At 41.1% G+C, this 13,583-nt stretch overlaps 50 non-coding genes and 2 pseudogenes across 50 annotated transcripts; all 52 read right to left on the bottom strand.

Annotated features, from left to right (window-relative positions):
* Positions 1–101: 101 nt before the first annotated feature.
* Positions 102–220, bottom strand: LOC114782690 (5S ribosomal RNA). Its single transcript, XR_003748130.1, has one exon. It is a non-coding gene; the product is annotated as a 5S ribosomal RNA (ribosomal RNA).
* A 144-nt stretch (positions 221–364) lies between these two features.
* LOC114782689 (5S ribosomal RNA) lies at positions 365–483 on the bottom strand. Its single transcript, XR_003748129.1, has one exon. It is a non-coding gene; the product is annotated as a 5S ribosomal RNA (ribosomal RNA).
* A 144-nt stretch (positions 484–627) lies between these two features.
* On the bottom strand, positions 628–746 carry LOC114782688 (5S ribosomal RNA). Its single transcript, XR_003748128.1, has one exon. It is a non-coding gene; the product is annotated as a 5S ribosomal RNA (ribosomal RNA).
* A 144-nt stretch (positions 747–890) lies between these two features.
* LOC114782687 (5S ribosomal RNA) lies at positions 891–1,009 on the bottom strand. Its single transcript, XR_003748127.1, has one exon. It is a non-coding gene; the product is annotated as a 5S ribosomal RNA (ribosomal RNA).
* Positions 1,010–1,153: 144 nt separating this feature from the next.
* LOC114782731 (5S ribosomal RNA) lies at positions 1,154–1,273 on the bottom strand. Its single transcript, XR_003748169.1, has one exon. It is a non-coding gene; the product is annotated as a 5S ribosomal RNA (ribosomal RNA).
* A 144-nt stretch (positions 1,274–1,417) lies between these two features.
* Positions 1,418–1,536, bottom strand: LOC114782801 (5S ribosomal RNA). The gene has a single exon (XR_003748238.1). It is a non-coding gene; the product is annotated as a 5S ribosomal RNA (ribosomal RNA).
* Positions 1,537–1,680: 144 nt separating this feature from the next.
* On the bottom strand, positions 1,681–1,799 carry LOC114782686 (5S ribosomal RNA). The gene has a single exon (XR_003748126.1). It is a non-coding gene; the product is annotated as a 5S ribosomal RNA (ribosomal RNA).
* Positions 1,800–1,939: 140 nt separating this feature from the next.
* On the bottom strand, positions 1,940–2,058 carry LOC114782829 (uncharacterized; annotated as a pseudogene).
* A 144-nt stretch (positions 2,059–2,202) lies between these two features.
* On the bottom strand, positions 2,203–2,321 carry LOC114782698 (5S ribosomal RNA). The gene has a single exon (XR_003748138.1). It is a non-coding gene; the product is annotated as a 5S ribosomal RNA (ribosomal RNA).
* Positions 2,322–2,464: 143 nt separating this feature from the next.
* On the bottom strand, positions 2,465–2,583 carry LOC114782710 (5S ribosomal RNA). The gene has a single exon (XR_003748150.1). It is a non-coding gene; the product is annotated as a 5S ribosomal RNA (ribosomal RNA).
* A 144-nt stretch (positions 2,584–2,727) lies between these two features.
* On the bottom strand, positions 2,728–2,846 carry LOC114782685 (5S ribosomal RNA). Its single transcript, XR_003748125.1, has one exon. It is a non-coding gene; the product is annotated as a 5S ribosomal RNA (ribosomal RNA).
* Positions 2,847–2,987: 141 nt separating this feature from the next.
* Positions 2,988–3,106, bottom strand: LOC114782684 (5S ribosomal RNA). Its single transcript, XR_003748124.1, has one exon. It is a non-coding gene; the product is annotated as a 5S ribosomal RNA (ribosomal RNA).
* Positions 3,107–3,250: 144 nt separating this feature from the next.
* LOC114782682 (5S ribosomal RNA) lies at positions 3,251–3,369 on the bottom strand. The gene has a single exon (XR_003748122.1). It is a non-coding gene; the product is annotated as a 5S ribosomal RNA (ribosomal RNA).
* Positions 3,370–3,513: 144 nt separating this feature from the next.
* LOC114782681 (5S ribosomal RNA) lies at positions 3,514–3,632 on the bottom strand. Its single transcript, XR_003748121.1, has one exon. It is a non-coding gene; the product is annotated as a 5S ribosomal RNA (ribosomal RNA).
* A 144-nt stretch (positions 3,633–3,776) lies between these two features.
* LOC114782680 (5S ribosomal RNA) lies at positions 3,777–3,895 on the bottom strand. Its single transcript, XR_003748120.1, has one exon. It is a non-coding gene; the product is annotated as a 5S ribosomal RNA (ribosomal RNA).
* A 144-nt stretch (positions 3,896–4,039) lies between these two features.
* LOC114782703 (5S ribosomal RNA) lies at positions 4,040–4,158 on the bottom strand. Its single transcript, XR_003748143.1, has one exon. It is a non-coding gene; the product is annotated as a 5S ribosomal RNA (ribosomal RNA).
* Positions 4,159–4,302: 144 nt separating this feature from the next.
* LOC114782679 (5S ribosomal RNA) lies at positions 4,303–4,421 on the bottom strand. Its single transcript, XR_003748119.1, has one exon. It is a non-coding gene; the product is annotated as a 5S ribosomal RNA (ribosomal RNA).
* Positions 4,422–4,565: 144 nt separating this feature from the next.
* LOC114782677 (5S ribosomal RNA) lies at positions 4,566–4,684 on the bottom strand. Its single transcript, XR_003748118.1, has one exon. It is a non-coding gene; the product is annotated as a 5S ribosomal RNA (ribosomal RNA).
* A 144-nt stretch (positions 4,685–4,828) lies between these two features.
* On the bottom strand, positions 4,829–4,947 carry LOC114782676 (5S ribosomal RNA). Its single transcript, XR_003748117.1, has one exon. It is a non-coding gene; the product is annotated as a 5S ribosomal RNA (ribosomal RNA).
* Positions 4,948–5,091: 144 nt separating this feature from the next.
* Positions 5,092–5,210, bottom strand: LOC114782760 (5S ribosomal RNA). The gene has a single exon (XR_003748197.1). It is a non-coding gene; the product is annotated as a 5S ribosomal RNA (ribosomal RNA).
* Positions 5,211–5,354: 144 nt separating this feature from the next.
* On the bottom strand, positions 5,355–5,473 carry LOC114782675 (5S ribosomal RNA). The gene has a single exon (XR_003748116.1). It is a non-coding gene; the product is annotated as a 5S ribosomal RNA (ribosomal RNA).
* A 144-nt stretch (positions 5,474–5,617) lies between these two features.
* LOC114782674 (5S ribosomal RNA) lies at positions 5,618–5,736 on the bottom strand. Its single transcript, XR_003748115.1, has one exon. It is a non-coding gene; the product is annotated as a 5S ribosomal RNA (ribosomal RNA).
* Positions 5,737–5,880: 144 nt separating this feature from the next.
* LOC114782673 (5S ribosomal RNA) lies at positions 5,881–5,999 on the bottom strand. Its single transcript, XR_003748114.1, has one exon. It is a non-coding gene; the product is annotated as a 5S ribosomal RNA (ribosomal RNA).
* Positions 6,000–6,142: 143 nt separating this feature from the next.
* LOC114782750 (5S ribosomal RNA) lies at positions 6,143–6,262 on the bottom strand. Its single transcript, XR_003748187.1, has one exon. It is a non-coding gene; the product is annotated as a 5S ribosomal RNA (ribosomal RNA).
* A 145-nt stretch (positions 6,263–6,407) lies between these two features.
* LOC114782672 (5S ribosomal RNA) lies at positions 6,408–6,526 on the bottom strand. The gene has a single exon (XR_003748113.1). It is a non-coding gene; the product is annotated as a 5S ribosomal RNA (ribosomal RNA).
* Positions 6,527–6,666: 140 nt separating this feature from the next.
* On the bottom strand, positions 6,667–6,786 carry LOC114782758 (5S ribosomal RNA). Its single transcript, XR_003748195.1, has one exon. It is a non-coding gene; the product is annotated as a 5S ribosomal RNA (ribosomal RNA).
* Positions 6,787–6,930: 144 nt separating this feature from the next.
* LOC114782670 (5S ribosomal RNA) lies at positions 6,931–7,049 on the bottom strand. Its single transcript, XR_003748111.1, has one exon. It is a non-coding gene; the product is annotated as a 5S ribosomal RNA (ribosomal RNA).
* Positions 7,050–7,192: 143 nt separating this feature from the next.
* LOC114782669 (5S ribosomal RNA) lies at positions 7,193–7,311 on the bottom strand. The gene has a single exon (XR_003748110.1). It is a non-coding gene; the product is annotated as a 5S ribosomal RNA (ribosomal RNA).
* Positions 7,312–7,455: 144 nt separating this feature from the next.
* LOC114782668 (5S ribosomal RNA) lies at positions 7,456–7,574 on the bottom strand. The gene has a single exon (XR_003748109.1). It is a non-coding gene; the product is annotated as a 5S ribosomal RNA (ribosomal RNA).
* Positions 7,575–7,719: 145 nt separating this feature from the next.
* Positions 7,720–7,838, bottom strand: LOC114782667 (5S ribosomal RNA). The gene has a single exon (XR_003748108.1). It is a non-coding gene; the product is annotated as a 5S ribosomal RNA (ribosomal RNA).
* Positions 7,839–7,927: 89 nt separating this feature from the next.
* On the bottom strand, positions 7,928–8,045 carry LOC114782816 (uncharacterized; annotated as a pseudogene).
* Positions 8,046–8,188: 143 nt separating this feature from the next.
* On the bottom strand, positions 8,189–8,308 carry LOC114782776 (5S ribosomal RNA). Its single transcript, XR_003748213.1, has one exon. It is a non-coding gene; the product is annotated as a 5S ribosomal RNA (ribosomal RNA).
* A 144-nt stretch (positions 8,309–8,452) lies between these two features.
* LOC114782666 (5S ribosomal RNA) lies at positions 8,453–8,571 on the bottom strand. The gene has a single exon (XR_003748107.1). It is a non-coding gene; the product is annotated as a 5S ribosomal RNA (ribosomal RNA).
* Positions 8,572–8,715: 144 nt separating this feature from the next.
* Positions 8,716–8,834, bottom strand: LOC114782665 (5S ribosomal RNA). The gene has a single exon (XR_003748106.1). It is a non-coding gene; the product is annotated as a 5S ribosomal RNA (ribosomal RNA).
* A 142-nt stretch (positions 8,835–8,976) lies between these two features.
* Positions 8,977–9,095, bottom strand: LOC114782664 (5S ribosomal RNA). The gene has a single exon (XR_003748105.1). It is a non-coding gene; the product is annotated as a 5S ribosomal RNA (ribosomal RNA).
* Positions 9,096–9,239: 144 nt separating this feature from the next.
* Positions 9,240–9,358, bottom strand: LOC114782663 (5S ribosomal RNA). The gene has a single exon (XR_003748104.1). It is a non-coding gene; the product is annotated as a 5S ribosomal RNA (ribosomal RNA).
* Positions 9,359–9,502: 144 nt separating this feature from the next.
* LOC114782661 (5S ribosomal RNA) lies at positions 9,503–9,621 on the bottom strand. The gene has a single exon (XR_003748103.1). It is a non-coding gene; the product is annotated as a 5S ribosomal RNA (ribosomal RNA).
* A 143-nt stretch (positions 9,622–9,764) lies between these two features.
* On the bottom strand, positions 9,765–9,883 carry LOC114782660 (5S ribosomal RNA). The gene has a single exon (XR_003748102.1). It is a non-coding gene; the product is annotated as a 5S ribosomal RNA (ribosomal RNA).
* A 144-nt stretch (positions 9,884–10,027) lies between these two features.
* Positions 10,028–10,146, bottom strand: LOC114782658 (5S ribosomal RNA). Its single transcript, XR_003748100.1, has one exon. It is a non-coding gene; the product is annotated as a 5S ribosomal RNA (ribosomal RNA).
* A 144-nt stretch (positions 10,147–10,290) lies between these two features.
* Positions 10,291–10,409, bottom strand: LOC114782657 (5S ribosomal RNA). Its single transcript, XR_003748099.1, has one exon. It is a non-coding gene; the product is annotated as a 5S ribosomal RNA (ribosomal RNA).
* A 144-nt stretch (positions 10,410–10,553) lies between these two features.
* Positions 10,554–10,672, bottom strand: LOC114782656 (5S ribosomal RNA). Its single transcript, XR_003748098.1, has one exon. It is a non-coding gene; the product is annotated as a 5S ribosomal RNA (ribosomal RNA).
* Positions 10,673–10,816: 144 nt separating this feature from the next.
* Positions 10,817–10,935, bottom strand: LOC114782655 (5S ribosomal RNA). The gene has a single exon (XR_003748097.1). It is a non-coding gene; the product is annotated as a 5S ribosomal RNA (ribosomal RNA).
* A 144-nt stretch (positions 10,936–11,079) lies between these two features.
* On the bottom strand, positions 11,080–11,198 carry LOC114782654 (5S ribosomal RNA). The gene has a single exon (XR_003748096.1). It is a non-coding gene; the product is annotated as a 5S ribosomal RNA (ribosomal RNA).
* A 144-nt stretch (positions 11,199–11,342) lies between these two features.
* Positions 11,343–11,461, bottom strand: LOC114782919 (5S ribosomal RNA). Its single transcript, XR_003748280.1, has one exon. It is a non-coding gene; the product is annotated as a 5S ribosomal RNA (ribosomal RNA).
* A 144-nt stretch (positions 11,462–11,605) lies between these two features.
* On the bottom strand, positions 11,606–11,724 carry LOC114782918 (5S ribosomal RNA). The gene has a single exon (XR_003748279.1). It is a non-coding gene; the product is annotated as a 5S ribosomal RNA (ribosomal RNA).
* Positions 11,725–11,867: 143 nt separating this feature from the next.
* On the bottom strand, positions 11,868–11,986 carry LOC114782917 (5S ribosomal RNA). Its single transcript, XR_003748278.1, has one exon. It is a non-coding gene; the product is annotated as a 5S ribosomal RNA (ribosomal RNA).
* A 143-nt stretch (positions 11,987–12,129) lies between these two features.
* On the bottom strand, positions 12,130–12,248 carry LOC114782916 (5S ribosomal RNA). Its single transcript, XR_003748277.1, has one exon. It is a non-coding gene; the product is annotated as a 5S ribosomal RNA (ribosomal RNA).
* A 144-nt stretch (positions 12,249–12,392) lies between these two features.
* LOC114782915 (5S ribosomal RNA) lies at positions 12,393–12,511 on the bottom strand. The gene has a single exon (XR_003748276.1). It is a non-coding gene; the product is annotated as a 5S ribosomal RNA (ribosomal RNA).
* A 144-nt stretch (positions 12,512–12,655) lies between these two features.
* LOC114782913 (5S ribosomal RNA) lies at positions 12,656–12,774 on the bottom strand. The gene has a single exon (XR_003748274.1). It is a non-coding gene; the product is annotated as a 5S ribosomal RNA (ribosomal RNA).
* A 144-nt stretch (positions 12,775–12,918) lies between these two features.
* On the bottom strand, positions 12,919–13,037 carry LOC114782912 (5S ribosomal RNA). The gene has a single exon (XR_003748273.1). It is a non-coding gene; the product is annotated as a 5S ribosomal RNA (ribosomal RNA).
* Positions 13,038–13,181: 144 nt separating this feature from the next.
* LOC114782911 (5S ribosomal RNA) lies at positions 13,182–13,300 on the bottom strand. Its single transcript, XR_003748272.1, has one exon. It is a non-coding gene; the product is annotated as a 5S ribosomal RNA (ribosomal RNA).
* Positions 13,301–13,444: 144 nt separating this feature from the next.
* Positions 13,445–13,563, bottom strand: LOC114782910 (5S ribosomal RNA). The gene has a single exon (XR_003748271.1). It is a non-coding gene; the product is annotated as a 5S ribosomal RNA (ribosomal RNA).
* Positions 13,564–13,583: the final 20 nt, after the last annotated feature.

The raw sequence follows: 13,583 nt of genomic DNA, 5'->3' as shown, positions 1-13,583 counted from the left end.
GAAAACATATCACAGAGTGAAAATACCTCTTAACTTACTTTAGAAAAAAACTAACAAAGCGATGCAAAAAAACTTCATTTTAAAAGTTTTTCAACAGTTAAAGCTTACAGCACCTGGTATTCCCAGGAGGTCTCCCATCCAAGTACTAACCAGGCCCAAGCCTTCTTAGCTTCCGAGATCAGACGAGACCGGGCGTTCTTGGGCTGGTATGGCCGTAAGCAATCTCTGCTTGAAAATCTTGGACTTTAAACAACCTAGGCTTGAAAACATATCACAGAGTGAAAATACCTCTTAACTTACTTTAGAAAAAAACTAACAAAGCGATGCAAAAAAACTTCATTTTAAAAAGTTTTTCAACAGTTAAAGCTTACAGCACCTGGTATTCCCAGGAGGTCTCCCATCCAAGTACTAACCAGGCCCAAGCCTTCTTAGCTTCCGAGATCAGACGAGACCGGGCGTTCTTGGGCTGGTATGGCCGTAAGCAATCTCTGCTTGAAAATCTTGGACTTTAAACAACCTAGGCTTGAAAACATATCACAGAGTGAAAATACCTCTTAACTTACTTTAGAAAAAAACTAACAAAGCGATGCAAAAAAACTTCATTTTAAAAAGTTTTTCAACAGTTAAAGCTTACAGCACCTGGTATTCCCAGGAGGTCTCCCATCCAAGTACTAACCAGGCCCAAGCCTTCTTAGCTTCCGAGATCAGACGAGACCGGGCGTTCTTGGGCTGGTATGGCCGTAAGCAATCTCTGCTTGAAAATCTTGGACTTTAAACAACCTAGGCTTGAAAACATATCAGAGAGTGAAAATACCTCTTAACCTACTTTAGAAAAAAACTAACAAAGCGATGCAAAAAAACTTCATTTTAAAAAGTTTTTCAACAGTTAAAGCTTACAGCACCTGGTATTCCCAGGAGGTCTCCCATCCAAGTACTAACCAGGCCCAAGCCTTCTTAGCTTCCGAGATCAGACGAGACCGGGCGTTCTTGGGCTGGTATGGCCGTAAGCAATCTCTGCTTGAAAATCTTGGACTTTAAACAACCTAGGCTTGAAAACATATCACAGAGTGAAAATACCTCTTAACTTACTTTAGAAAAAAACTAACAAAGCGATGCAAAAAAACTTCATTTTAAAAAGTTTTTCAACAGTTAAAGCTTACAGCACCTGGTATTCCCAGGAGGTCTCCCATCCAAGTACTAACCAGGCCCAAGCCTTCTTAGCTTCCGAGATCAGACGAGACCGGGCTGTTCTTGGGCTGGTATGGCCGTAAGCAATCTCTGCTTGAAAATCTTGGACTTTAAACAACCTAGGCTTGAAAACATATCACAGAGTGAAAATACCTCTTAACTTACTTTAGAAAAAAACTAACAAAGCGATGCAAAAAAACTTCATTTTAAAAAGTTTTTCAACAGTTAAAGCTTACAGCACCTGGTAATTCCAGGAGGTCTCCCATCCAAGTACTAACCAGGCCCAAGCCTTCTTAGCTTCCGAGATCAGACGAGACCGGGCGTTCTTGGGCTGGTATGGCCGTAAGCAATCTCTGCTTGAAAATCTTGGACTTTAAACAACCTAGGCTTGAAAACATATCACAGAGTGAAAATACCTCTTAACTTACTTTAGAAAAAAACTAACAAAGCGATGCAAAAAAACTTCATTTTAAAAAGTTTTTCAACAGTTAAAGCTTACAGCACCTGGTATTCCCAGGAGGTCTCCCATCCAAGTACTAACCAGGCCCAAGCCTTCTTAGCTTCCGAGATCAGACGAGACCGGGCGTTCTTGGGCTGGTATGGCCGTAAGCAATCTCTGCTTGAAAATCTTGGACTTTAAACAACCTAGGCTTGAAAACATATCACAGAGTGAAAATACCTCTTAACTTTAGAAAAAAACTAACAAAGCGATGCAAAAAAACTTCATTTTAAAAAGTTTTTCAACAGTTAAAGCTTACAGCACCTGGTATTCCTAGGAGGTCTCCCATCCAAGTACTAACCAGGCCCAAGCCTTCTTAGCTTCCGAGATCAGACGAGTCGGGGCATTCTTGGGCTGGTATGGCCGTAAGCAATCTCTGCTTGAAAATCTTGGACTTTAAACAACCTAGGCTTGAAAACATATCACAGAGTGAAAATACCTCTTAACTTACTTTAGAAAAAAACTAACAAAGCGATGCAAAAAAACTTCATTTTAAAAAGTTTTTCAACAGTTAAAGCTTACAGCACCTGGTATTCCCAGGAGGTCTCCCATCCAAGTACTAACCAGGCCCAAGCCTTCTTAGCTTCCGAGATCAGACGAGACCGGGCGTTCTTGGGCTGGTATGGCTGTAAGCAATCTCTGCTTGAAAATCTTGGACTTTAAACAACCTAGGCTTGAAAACATATCACAGAGTGAAAATACCTCTTAACTACTTTAGAAAAAAACTAACAAAGCGATGCAAAAAAACTTCATTTTAAAAAGTTTTTCAACAGTTAAAGCTTACAGCACCTGGTATTCCCAGGAGGTCTCCCATCCAAGTACTAACCAGGCCCAAGCCTTCTTAGCTTCCGAGATCAGACGAGACCGGGCATTCTTGGGCTGGTATGGCCGTAAGCAATCTCTGCTTGAAAATCTTGGACTTTAAAAAACCTAGGCTTGAAAACATATCACAGAGTGAAAATCCCTCTTAACTTACTTTAGAAAAAAAGTAACAAAGCAATGCAAAAAAACTTCATTTTAAAATGTTTTTCAACAGTTAAAGCTTACAGCACCTGGTATTCCCAGGAGGTCTCCCATCCAAGTACTAACCAGGCCCAAGCCTTCTTAGCTTCCGAGATCAGACGAGACCGGGCGTTCTTGGGCTGGTATGGCCGTAAGCAATCTCTGCTTGAAAATCATTGGACTTTAAACAACCTAGGCTTGAAAACATATCACAGAGTGAAAATACCTCTTAACTTTAGAAAAAAACTAACAAAGCGATGCAAAAAAACTTCATTTTACAAAGTTTTTCAACAGTTAAAGCTTACAGCACCTGGTATTCCCAGGAGGTCTCCCATCCAAGTACTAACCAGGCCCAAGCCTTCTTAGCTTCCGAGATCAGACGAGACCGGGCGTTCTTGGGCTGGTATGGCCGTAAGCAATCTCTGCTTGAAAATCTTGGACTTTAAACAACCTAGGCTTGAAAACATATCACAGAGTGAAAATACCTCTGAACTTACTTTAGAAAAAAACTAACAAAGTGATGCAAAAAAACTTCATTTTAAAAAGTTTTTCAACAGTTAAAGCTTACAGCACCTGGTATTCCCAGGAGGTCTCCCATCCAAGTACTAACCAGGCCCAAGCCTTCTTAGCTTCCGAGATCAGACGAGACCGGGCGTTCTTGGGCTGGTATGGCCGTAAGCAATCTCTGCTTGAAAATCTTGGACTTTAAACAACCTAGGCTTGAAAACATATCACAGAGTGAAAATACCTCTTAACTTACTTTAGAAAAAAACTAACAAAGCGATGCAAAAAAACTTCATTTTAAAAAGTTTTTCAACAGTTAAAGCTTACAGCACCTGGTATTCCCAGGAGGTCTCCCATCCAAGTACTAACCAGGCCCAAGCCTTCTTAGCTTCCGAGATCAGACGAGACCGGGCGTTCTTGGGCTGGTATGGCCGTAAGCAATCTCTGCTTGAAAATCTTGGACTTTAAACAACCTAGGCTTGAAAACATATCACAGAGTGAAAATACCTCTTAACTTACTTTAGAAAAAAACTAACAAAGCGATGCAAAAAAACTTCATTTTAAAAAGTTTTTCAACAGTTAAAGCTTACAGCACCTGGTATTCCCAGGAGGTCTCCCATCCAAGTACTAACCAGGCCCAAGCCTTCTTAGCTTCCGAGATCAGACGAGACCGGGCGTTCTTGGGCTGGTATGGCCGTAAGCAATCTCTGCTTGAAAATCTTGGACTTTAAACAACCTAGGCTTGAAAACATATCACAGAGTGAAAATACCTCTTAACTTACTTTAGAAAAAAACTAACAAAGCGATGCAAAAAAACTTCATTTTAAAAAGTTTTTCAACAGTTAAAGCTTACAGCACCTGGCATTCCCAGGAGGTCTCCCATCCAAGTACTAACCAGGCCCAAGCCTTCTTAGCTTCCGAGATCAGACGAGACCGGGCGTTCTTGGGCTGGTATGGCCGTAAGCAATCTCTGCTTGAAAATCTTGGACTTTAAACAACCTAGGCTTGAAAACATATCACAGAGTGAAAATACCTCTTAACTTACTTTAGAAAAAAACTAACAAAGCGATGCAAAAAAACTTCATTTTAAAAAGTTTTTCAACAGTTAAAGCTTACAGCACCTGGTATTCCCAGGAGGTCTCCCATCCAAGTACTAACCAGGCCCAAGCCTTCTTAGCTTCCGAGATCAGACGAGACCGGGCGTTCTTGGGCTGGTATGGCCGTAAGCAATCTCTGCTTGAAAATCTTGGACTTTAAACAACCTAGGCTTGAAAACATATCACAGAGTGAAAATACCTCTTAACTTACTTTAGAAAAAAACTAACAAAGCGATGCAAAAAAACTTCATTTTAAAAAGTTTTTCAACAGTTAAAGCTTACAGCACCTGGTATTCCCAGGAGGTCTCCCATCCAAGTACTAACCAGGCCCAAGCCTTCTTAGCTTCCGAGATCAGACGAGACCGGGCGTTCTTGGGCTGGTATGGCCGTAAGCAATCTCTGCTTGAAAATCTTGGACTTTAAACAACCTAGGCTTGAAAACATATCACAGAGTGAAAATACCTCTTAACTTACTTTAGAAAAAAACTAACAAAGCGATGCAAAAAAACTTCATTTTAAAAAGTTTTTCAACAGTTAAAGCTTACAGCACCTGGTATTCCCAGGAGGTCTCCCATCCAAGTACTAACCAGGCCCAAGCCTTCTTAGCTTCCGAGATCAGACGAGACCGGGCGTTCTTGGGCTGGTATGGCCGTAAGCAATCTCTGCTTGAAAATCTTGGACTTTAAACAACCTAGGCTTGAAAACATATCACAGAGTGAAAATACCTCTTAACTTACTTTAGAAAAAAACTAACAAAGCGATGCAAAAAAACTTCATTTTAAAAAGTTTTTCAACAGTTAAAGCTTACAGCACCTGGTATTCCCAGGAGGTCTCCCATCCAAGTACTAACCAGGCCAAAGCCTTCTTAGCTTCCGAGATCAGACGAGACCGGGCGTTCTTGGGCTGGTATGGCCGTAAGCAATCTCTGCTTGAAAATCTTGGACTTTAAACAACCTAGGCTTGAAAACATATCACAGAGTGAAAATACCTCTTAACTTACTTTAGAAAAAAACTAACAAAGCGATGCAAAAAAACTTCATTTTAAAAAGTTTTTCAACAGTTAAAGCTTACAGCACCTGGTATTCCCAGGAGGTCTCCCATCCAAGTACTAACCAGGCCCAAGCCTTCTTAGCTTCCGAGATCAGACGAGACCGGGCGTTCTTGGGCTGGTATGGCCGTAAGCAATCTCTGCTTGAAAATCTTGGACTTTAAACAACCTAGGCTTGAAAACATATCACAGAGTGAAAATACCTCTTAACTTACTTTAGAAAAAAACTAACAAAGCGATGCAAAAAAACTTCATTTTAAAAAGTTTTTCAACAGTTAAAGCTTACAGCACCTGGTATTCCCAGGAGGTCTCCCATCCAAGTACTAACCAGGCCCAAGCCTTCTTAGCTTCCGAGATCAGACGAGACCGGGCGTTCTTGGGCTGGTATGGCCGTAAGCAATCTCTACTTGAAAATCTTGGACTTTAAACAACCTAGGCTTGAAAACATATCACAGAGTGAAAATACCTCTTAACTTACTTTAGAAAAAAACTAACAAAGCGATGCAAAAAAACTTCATTTTAAAAAGTTTTTCAACAGTTAAAGCTTACAGCACCTGGTATTCCCAGGAGGTCTCCCATCCAAGTACTAACCAGGCCCAAGCCTTCTTAGCTTCCGAGATCAGACGAGACCGGGCGTTCTTGGGCTGGTATGGCCGTAAGCAATCTCTGCTTGAAAATCTTGGACTTTAAACAACCTAGGCTTGAAAACATATCACAGAGTGAAAATACCTCTTAACTTACTTAGAAAAAAACTAACAAAGCGATGCAAAAAAACTTCATTTTAAAAAGTTTTTCAACAGTTAAAGCTTACAGCACCTGGTATTCCTAGGAGGTCTCCCATCCAAGTACTAACCAGGCCCAAGCCTTCTTAGCTTCCGAGATCAGACGAGATCGGGCAGTTCTTGGGCTGGTATGGCCGTAAGCAATCTCTGCATTGAAAATCTTGGACTTTAAACAACCTAGGCTTGAAAACATATCACAGAGTGAAAATACCTCTTAACTTACTTTAGAAAAAAACTAACAAAGCGATGCAAAAAAACTTCATTTTAAAAAGTTTTTCAACAGTTAAAGCTTACAGCACCTGGTATTCCCAGGAGGTCTCCCATCCAAGTACTAACCAGGCCCAAGCCTTCTTAGCTTCCGAGATCAGACGAGACCGGGCGTTCTTGGGCTGGTATGGCCGTAAGCAATCTCTGCTTGAAAATCTTGGACTTTAAACAACCTAGGCTTGAAAACATATCACAGAGTGAAAATACCTCTTAACTTTAGAAAAAAACTAACAAAGCGATGCAAAAAAACTTCATTTTAAAAAGTTTTTCAACAGTTAAAGCTTACAGCACCTGGTATTCCCAGGAGGTCTCCCATCCAAGTACTAACCAGGCCCAAGCCTTCTTAGCTTCCGAGATCAGACGAGACCGGGCATTCTCTGGGCTGGTATGGCCGTAAGCAATCTCTGCTTGAAAATCTTGGACTTTAAAAAACCTAGGCTTGAAAACATATCACAGAGTGAAAATCCCTCTTAACTTACTTTAGAAAAAAAGTAACAAAGCGATGCAAAAAAACTTCATTTTAAAAAGTTTTTCAACAGTTAAAGCTTACAGCACCTGGTATTCCCAGGAGGTCTCCCATCCAAGTACTAACCAGGCCCAAGCCTTCTTAGCTTCCGAGATCAGACGAGACCGGGCGTTCTTGGGCTGGTATGGCCGTAAGCAATCTCTGCTTGAAAATCTTGGACTTTAAACAACCTAGGCTTGAAAACATATCACAGAGTGAAAATACCTCTTAACTACTTTAGAAAAAAACTAACAAAGCGATGCAAAAAAACTTCATTTTAAAAAGTTTTTCAACAGTTAAAGCTTACAGCACCTGGTATTCCCAGGAGGTCTCCCATCCAAGTACTAACCAGGCCCAAGCCTTCTTAGCTTCCGAGATCAGACGAGACCGGGCGTTCTTGGGCTGGTATGGCCGTAAGCAATCTCTGCTTGAAAATCTTGGACTTTAAACAACCTAGGCTTGAAAACATATCACAGAGTGAAAATACCTCTTAACTTACTTTAGAAAAAAACTAACAAAGCGATGCAAAAAAACTTCATTTTAAAAAGTTTTTCAACAGTTAAAGCTTACAGCACCTGGTATTCCCAGGAGGTCTCCCATCCAAGTACTAACCAGGCCCAAGCCTTCTTAGCTTCCGAGATCAGACGAGACCGGGCGTTCTTGGGCTGGTATGGCCGTAAGCAATCTCTGCTTGAAAATCTTGGACTTTAAACAACCTAGGCTTGAAAACATATCACAGAGTGAAAATACCTCTTAACTTACTTTAGAAAAAAACTAACAAAGCGATGCAAAAAAACTTCATTTTTAAAAAGTTTTTCAACAGTTAAAGCTTACAGCACCTGGTATTCCCAGGAGGTCTCCCATCCAAGTACTAACCAGGCCCAAGCCTTCTTAGCTTCCGAGATCAGACGAGACCGGGCGTTCTTGGGCTGGTATGGCCGTAAGCAATCTCTGCTTGAAAATCTTGGACTTTAAACAACCTAGGCTTGAAAACATATCACAGAGTGAAAATTAAAAAAGTTTTTCAACAGTTAAAGCTTACAGCACCTGGTATTCCAGGAGGTCTCCCATCCAAGTAGTAACCAGGCCCAAGCCTTCTTAGCTTCCGAGATCAGACGAGACCGGGCGTTCTTGGGCTGGTATGGCCGTAAGCAATCTCTGCTTGAAAATCTTGGACTTTAAACAACCTAGGCTTGAAAACATATCACAGAGTGAAAATACCTCTTAACTACTTTAGAAAAAAACTAACAAAGCGATGCAAAAAAACTTCATTTTAAAAAGTTTTTCAACAGTTAAAGCTTACAGCACCTGGTATTCCCAGGAGGTCTCCCATCCAAGTACTAACCAGGCCCAAGCCTTCTTAGCTTCCGAGATCAGACGAGTTCGGGGCATTCTTGGGCTGGTATGGCCGTAAGCAATCTCTGCATTGAAAATCTTGGACTTTAAAAAACCTAGGCTTGAAAACATATCACAGAGTGAAATACCTCTTAACTTACTTTAGAAAAAAACTAACAAAGCGATGCAAAAAAACTTCATTTTAAAAAGTTTTTCAACAGTTAAAGCTTACAGCACCTGGTATTCCCAGGAGGTCTCCCATCCAAGTACTAACCAGGCCCAAGCCTTCTTAGCTTCCGAGATCAGACGAGACCGGGCGTTCTTGGGCTGGTATGGCCGTAAGCAATCTCTGCTTGAAAATCTTGGACTTTAAACAACCTAGGCTTGAAAACATATCACAGAGTGAAAATACCTCTTAACTTACTTTAGAAAAAAACTAACAAAGCGATGCAAAAAAACTTCATTTTAAAAAGTTTTTCAACAGTTAAAGCTTACAGCACCTGGTATTCCCAGGAGGTCTCCCATCCAAGTACTAACCAGGCCCAAGCCTTCTTAGCTTCCGAGATCAGACGAGACCGGGCGTTCTTGGGCTGGTATGGCCGTAAGCAATCTCTGCTTGAAAATCTTGGACTTTAAACAACCTAGGCTTGAAAACATATCACAGAGTGAAAATACCTCTTAACTTACTTAGAAAAAACTAACAAAGCGATGCAAAAAAACTTCATTTTAAAAAGTTTTTCAACAGTTAAAGCTTACAGCACCTGGTATTCCCAGGAGGTCTCCCATCCAAGTACTAACCAGGCCCAAGCCTTCTTAGCTTCCGAGATCAGACGAGACCGGGCGTTCTTGGGCTGGTATGGCCGTAAGCAATCTCTGCTTGAAAATCTTGGACTTTAAACAACCTAGGCTTGAAAACATATCACAGAGTGAAAATACCTCTTAACTTACTTTAGAAAAAAACTAACAAAGCGATGCAAAAAAACTTCATTTTAAAAAGTTTTTCAACAGTTAAAGCTTACAGCACCTGGTATTCCCAGGAGGTCTCCCATCCAAGTACTAACCAGGCCCAAGCCTTCTTAGCTTCCGAGATCAGACGAGACCGGGCGTTCTTGGGCTGGTATGGCCGTAAGCAATCTCTGCTTGAAAATCTTGGACTTTAAACAACCTAGGCTTGAAAACATATCACAGAGTGAAAATACCTCTTAACTTACTTTAGAAAAAAACTAACAAAGCGATGCAAAAAAACTTCATTTTAAAAAGTTTTTCAACAGTTAAAGCTTACAGCACCTGGTATTCCCAGGAGGTCTCCCATCCAAGTACTAACCAGGCCCAAGCCTTCTTAGCTTCCGAGATCAGACGAGACCGGGCGTTCTTGGGCTGGTATGGCCGTAAGCAATCTCTGCTTGAAAATCTTGGACTTTAAACAACCTAGGCTTGAAAACATATCACAGAGTGAAAATACCTCTTAACTTACTTAGAAAAAAACTAACAAAGCGATGCAAAAAAACTTCATTTTAAAAAGTTTTTCAACAGTTAAAGCTTACAGCACCTGGTATTCCCAGGAGGTCTCCCATCCAAGTACTAACCAGGCCCAAGCCTTCTTAGCTTCCGAGATCAGACGAGACCGGGCGTTCTTGGGCTGGTATGGCCGTAAGCAATCTCTGCTTGAAAATCTTGGACTTTAAACAACCTAGGCTTGAAAACATATCACAGAGTGAAAATACCTCTTAACTTACTTTAGAAAAAAACTAACAAAGCGATGCAAAAAAACTTCATTTTAAAAAGTTTTTCAACAGTTAAAGCTTACAGCACCTGGTATTCCCAGGAGGTCTCCCATCCAAGTACTAACCAGGCCCAAGCCTTCTTAGCTTCCGAGATCAGACGAGACCGGGCGTTCTTGGGCTGGTATGGCCGTAAGCAATCTCTGCTTGAAAATCTTGGACTTTAAACAACCTAGGCTTGAAAACATATCACAGAGTGAAAATACCTCTTAACTTACTTTAGAAAAAAACTAACAAAGCGATGCAAAAAAACTTCATTTTAAAAAGTTTGTCAACAGTTAAAGCTTACAGCACCTGGTATTCCCAGGAGGTCTCCCATCCAAGTACTAACCAGGCCCAAGCCTTCTTAGCTTCCGAGATCAGACGAGACCGGGCGTTCTTGGGCTGGTATGGCCGTAAGCAATCTCTGCTTGAAAATCTTGGACTTTAAACAACCTAGGCTTGAAAACATATCACAGAGTGAAAATACCTCTTAACTTACTTTAGGAAAAAACTAACAAAGCGATGCAAAAAAACTTCATTTTAAAAAGTTTTTCAACAGTTAAAGCTTACAGCACCTGGTATTCCCAGGAGGTCTCCCATCCAAGTACTAACCAGGCCCAAGCCTTCTTAGCTTCCGAGATCAGACGAGACCGGGCGTTCTTGGGCTGGTATGGCCGTAAGCAATCTCTGCTTGAAAATCTTGGACTTTAAACAACCTAGGCTTGAAAACATATCACAGAGTGAAAATACCTCTTAACTTACTTTAGAAAAAAACTAACAAAGCGATGCAAAAAAACTTCATTTTAAAAAGTTTTTCAACAGTTAAAGCTTACAGCACCTGGTATTCCCAGGAGGTCTCCCATCCAAGTACTAACCAGGCCCAAGCCTTCTTAGCTTCCGAGATCAGACGAGACCGGGCGTTCTTGGGCTGGTATGGCCGTAAGCAATCTCTGCTTGAAAATCTTGGACTTTAAACAACCTAGGCTTGAAAACATATCACAGAGTGAAAATACCTCTTAACTTACTTTAGAAAAAAACTAACAAAGCGATGCAAAAAAACTTCATTTTAAAAAGTTTTTCAACAGTTAAAGCTTACAGCACCTGGTATTCCCAGGAGGTCTCCCATCCAAGTACTAACCAGGCCCAAGCCTTCTTAGCTTCCGAGATCAGACGAGACCGGGCGTTCTTGGGCTGGTATGGCCGTAAGCAATCTCTGCTTGAAAATCTTGGACTTTAAACAACCTAGGCTTGAAAACATATCACAGAGTGAAAATACCTCTTAACTTACTTTAGAAAAAAACTAACAAAGCGATGCAAAAAAACTTCATTTTAAAAAGTTTTTCAACAGTTAAAGCTTACAGCACCTGGTATTCCCAGGAGGTCTCCCATCCAAGTACTAACCAGGCCCAAGCCTTCTTAGCTTCCGAGATCAGACGAGACCGGGCGTTCTTGGGCTGGTATGGCCGTAAGCAATCTCTGCTTGAAAATCTTGGACTTTAAACAACCTAGGCTTGAAAACATATCACAGAGTGAAAATACCTCTTAACTTACTTTAGAAAAAAACTAACAAAGCGATGCAAAAAAACTTCATTTTAAAAAGTTTTTCAACAGTTAAAGCTTACAGCACCTGGTATTCCCAGGAGGTCTCCCATCCAAGTACTAACCAGGCCCAAGCCTTCTTAGCTTCCGAGATCAGACGAGACCGGGCGTTCTTGGGCTGGTATGGCCGTAAGCAATCTCTGCTTGAAAATCTTGGACTTTAAACAACCTAGGCTTGAAAACATATCACAGAGTGAAAATACCTCTTAACTTACTTAGAAAAAAACTAACAAAGCGATGCAAAAAAACTTCATTTTAAAAAGTTTTTCAACAGTTAAAGCTTACAGCACCTGGTATTCCCAGGAGGTCTCCCATCCAAGTACTAACCAGGCCCAAGCCTTCTTAGCTTCCGAGATCAGACGAGACCGGGCGTTCTTGGGCTGGTATGGCCGTAAGCAATCTCTGCTTGAAAATCTTGGACTTTAAACAACCTAGGCTTGAAAACATATCACAGAGTGAAAATACCTCTTAACTTACTTTAGAAAAAACTAACAAAGCGATGCAAAAAAACTTCATTTTAAAAAGTTTTTCAACAGTTAAAGCTTACAGCACCTGGTATTCCCAGGAGGTCTCCCATCCAAGTACTAACCAGGCCCAAGCCTTCTTAGCTTCCGAGATCAGACGAGACCGGGCGTTCTTGGGCTGGTATGGCCGTAAGCAATCTCTGCTTGAAAATCTTGGACTTTAAACAACCTAGGCTTGAAAACATATCACAGAGTGAAAATACCTCTTAACTTACTTTAGAAAAAAACTAACAAAGCGATGCAAAAAAACTTCATTTTAAAAAGTTTTTCAACAGTTAAAGCTTACAGCACCTGGTATTCCCAGGAGGTCTCCCATCCAAGTACTAACCAGGCCCAAGCCTTCTTAGCTTCCGAGATCAGACGAGACCGGGCGTTCTTGGGCTGGTATGGCCGTAAGCAATCTCTGCTTGAAAATCTTGGACTTTAAACAACCTAGGCTTGAAAACATATCACAGAGTGAAAATACCTCTTAACTTACTTTAGAAAAAAACTAACAAAGCGATGCAAAAAAACTTCATTTTAAAAAGTTTTTCAACAGTTAAAGCTTACAGCACCTGGTATTCCCAGGAGGTCTCCCATCCAAGTACTAACCAGGCCCAAGCCTTCTTAGCTTCCGAGATCAGACGAGACCGGGCGTTCTTGGGCTGGTATGGCCGTAAGCAATCTCTGCTTGAAAATCTTGGACTTTAAACAACCTAGGCTTGAAAACATATCACAGAGTGAAAATACCTCTTAACTTACTTTAGAAAAAAACTAACAAAGCGATGCAAAAAAACTTCATTTTAAAAAGTTTTTCAACAGTTAAAGCTTACAGCACCTGGTATTCCCAGGAGGTCTCCCATCCAAGTACTAACCAGGCCCAAGCCTTCTTAGCTTCCGAGATCAGACGAGACCGGGCGTTCTTGGGCTGGTATGGCCGTAAGCAATCTCTGCTTGAAAATCTTGGACTTTAAACAACCTAGGCTTGAAAACATATCACAGAGTGAAAATACCTCTTAACTTACTTTAGAAAAAAACTAACAAAGCGATGCAAAAAAACTTCATTTTAAAAAGTTTTTCAACAGTTAAAGCTTACAGCACCTGGTATTCCCAGGAGGTCTCCCATCCAAGTACTAACCAGGCCCAAGCCTTCTTAGCTTCCGAGATCAGACGAGACCGGGCGTTCTTGGGCTGGTATGGCCGTAAGCAATCTCTGCTTGAAAATCTTGGACTTTAAACAACCTAGGCTTGAAAACATATCACAGAGTGAAAATACCTCTTAACTTACTTTAGAAAAAAACTAACAAAGCGATGCAAAAAAACTTCATTTTAAAAAGTTTTTCAACAGTTAAAGCTTACAGCACCTGGTATTCCCAGGAGGTCTCCCATCCAAGTACTAACCAGGCCCAAGCCTTCTTAGCTTCCGAGATCAGACGAGACCGGGCGTTCTTGGGCTGGTATGGCCGTAAGCAATCTCTGCATGAAAATCTT

The sequence above is a fragment of the Denticeps clupeoides genome, unplaced genomic scaffold, assembly GCF_900700375.1.
Source record: "Denticeps clupeoides unplaced genomic scaffold, fDenClu1.1, whole genome shotgun sequence".
Taxonomy (NCBI): Eukaryota; Metazoa; Chordata; class Actinopteri; order Clupeiformes; family Denticipitidae; genus Denticeps; species Denticeps clupeoides.
The sequence above is the reverse complement of the archived record's forward strand: the minus strand, read 5'-3'. Positions and strand labels throughout refer to the sequence as shown.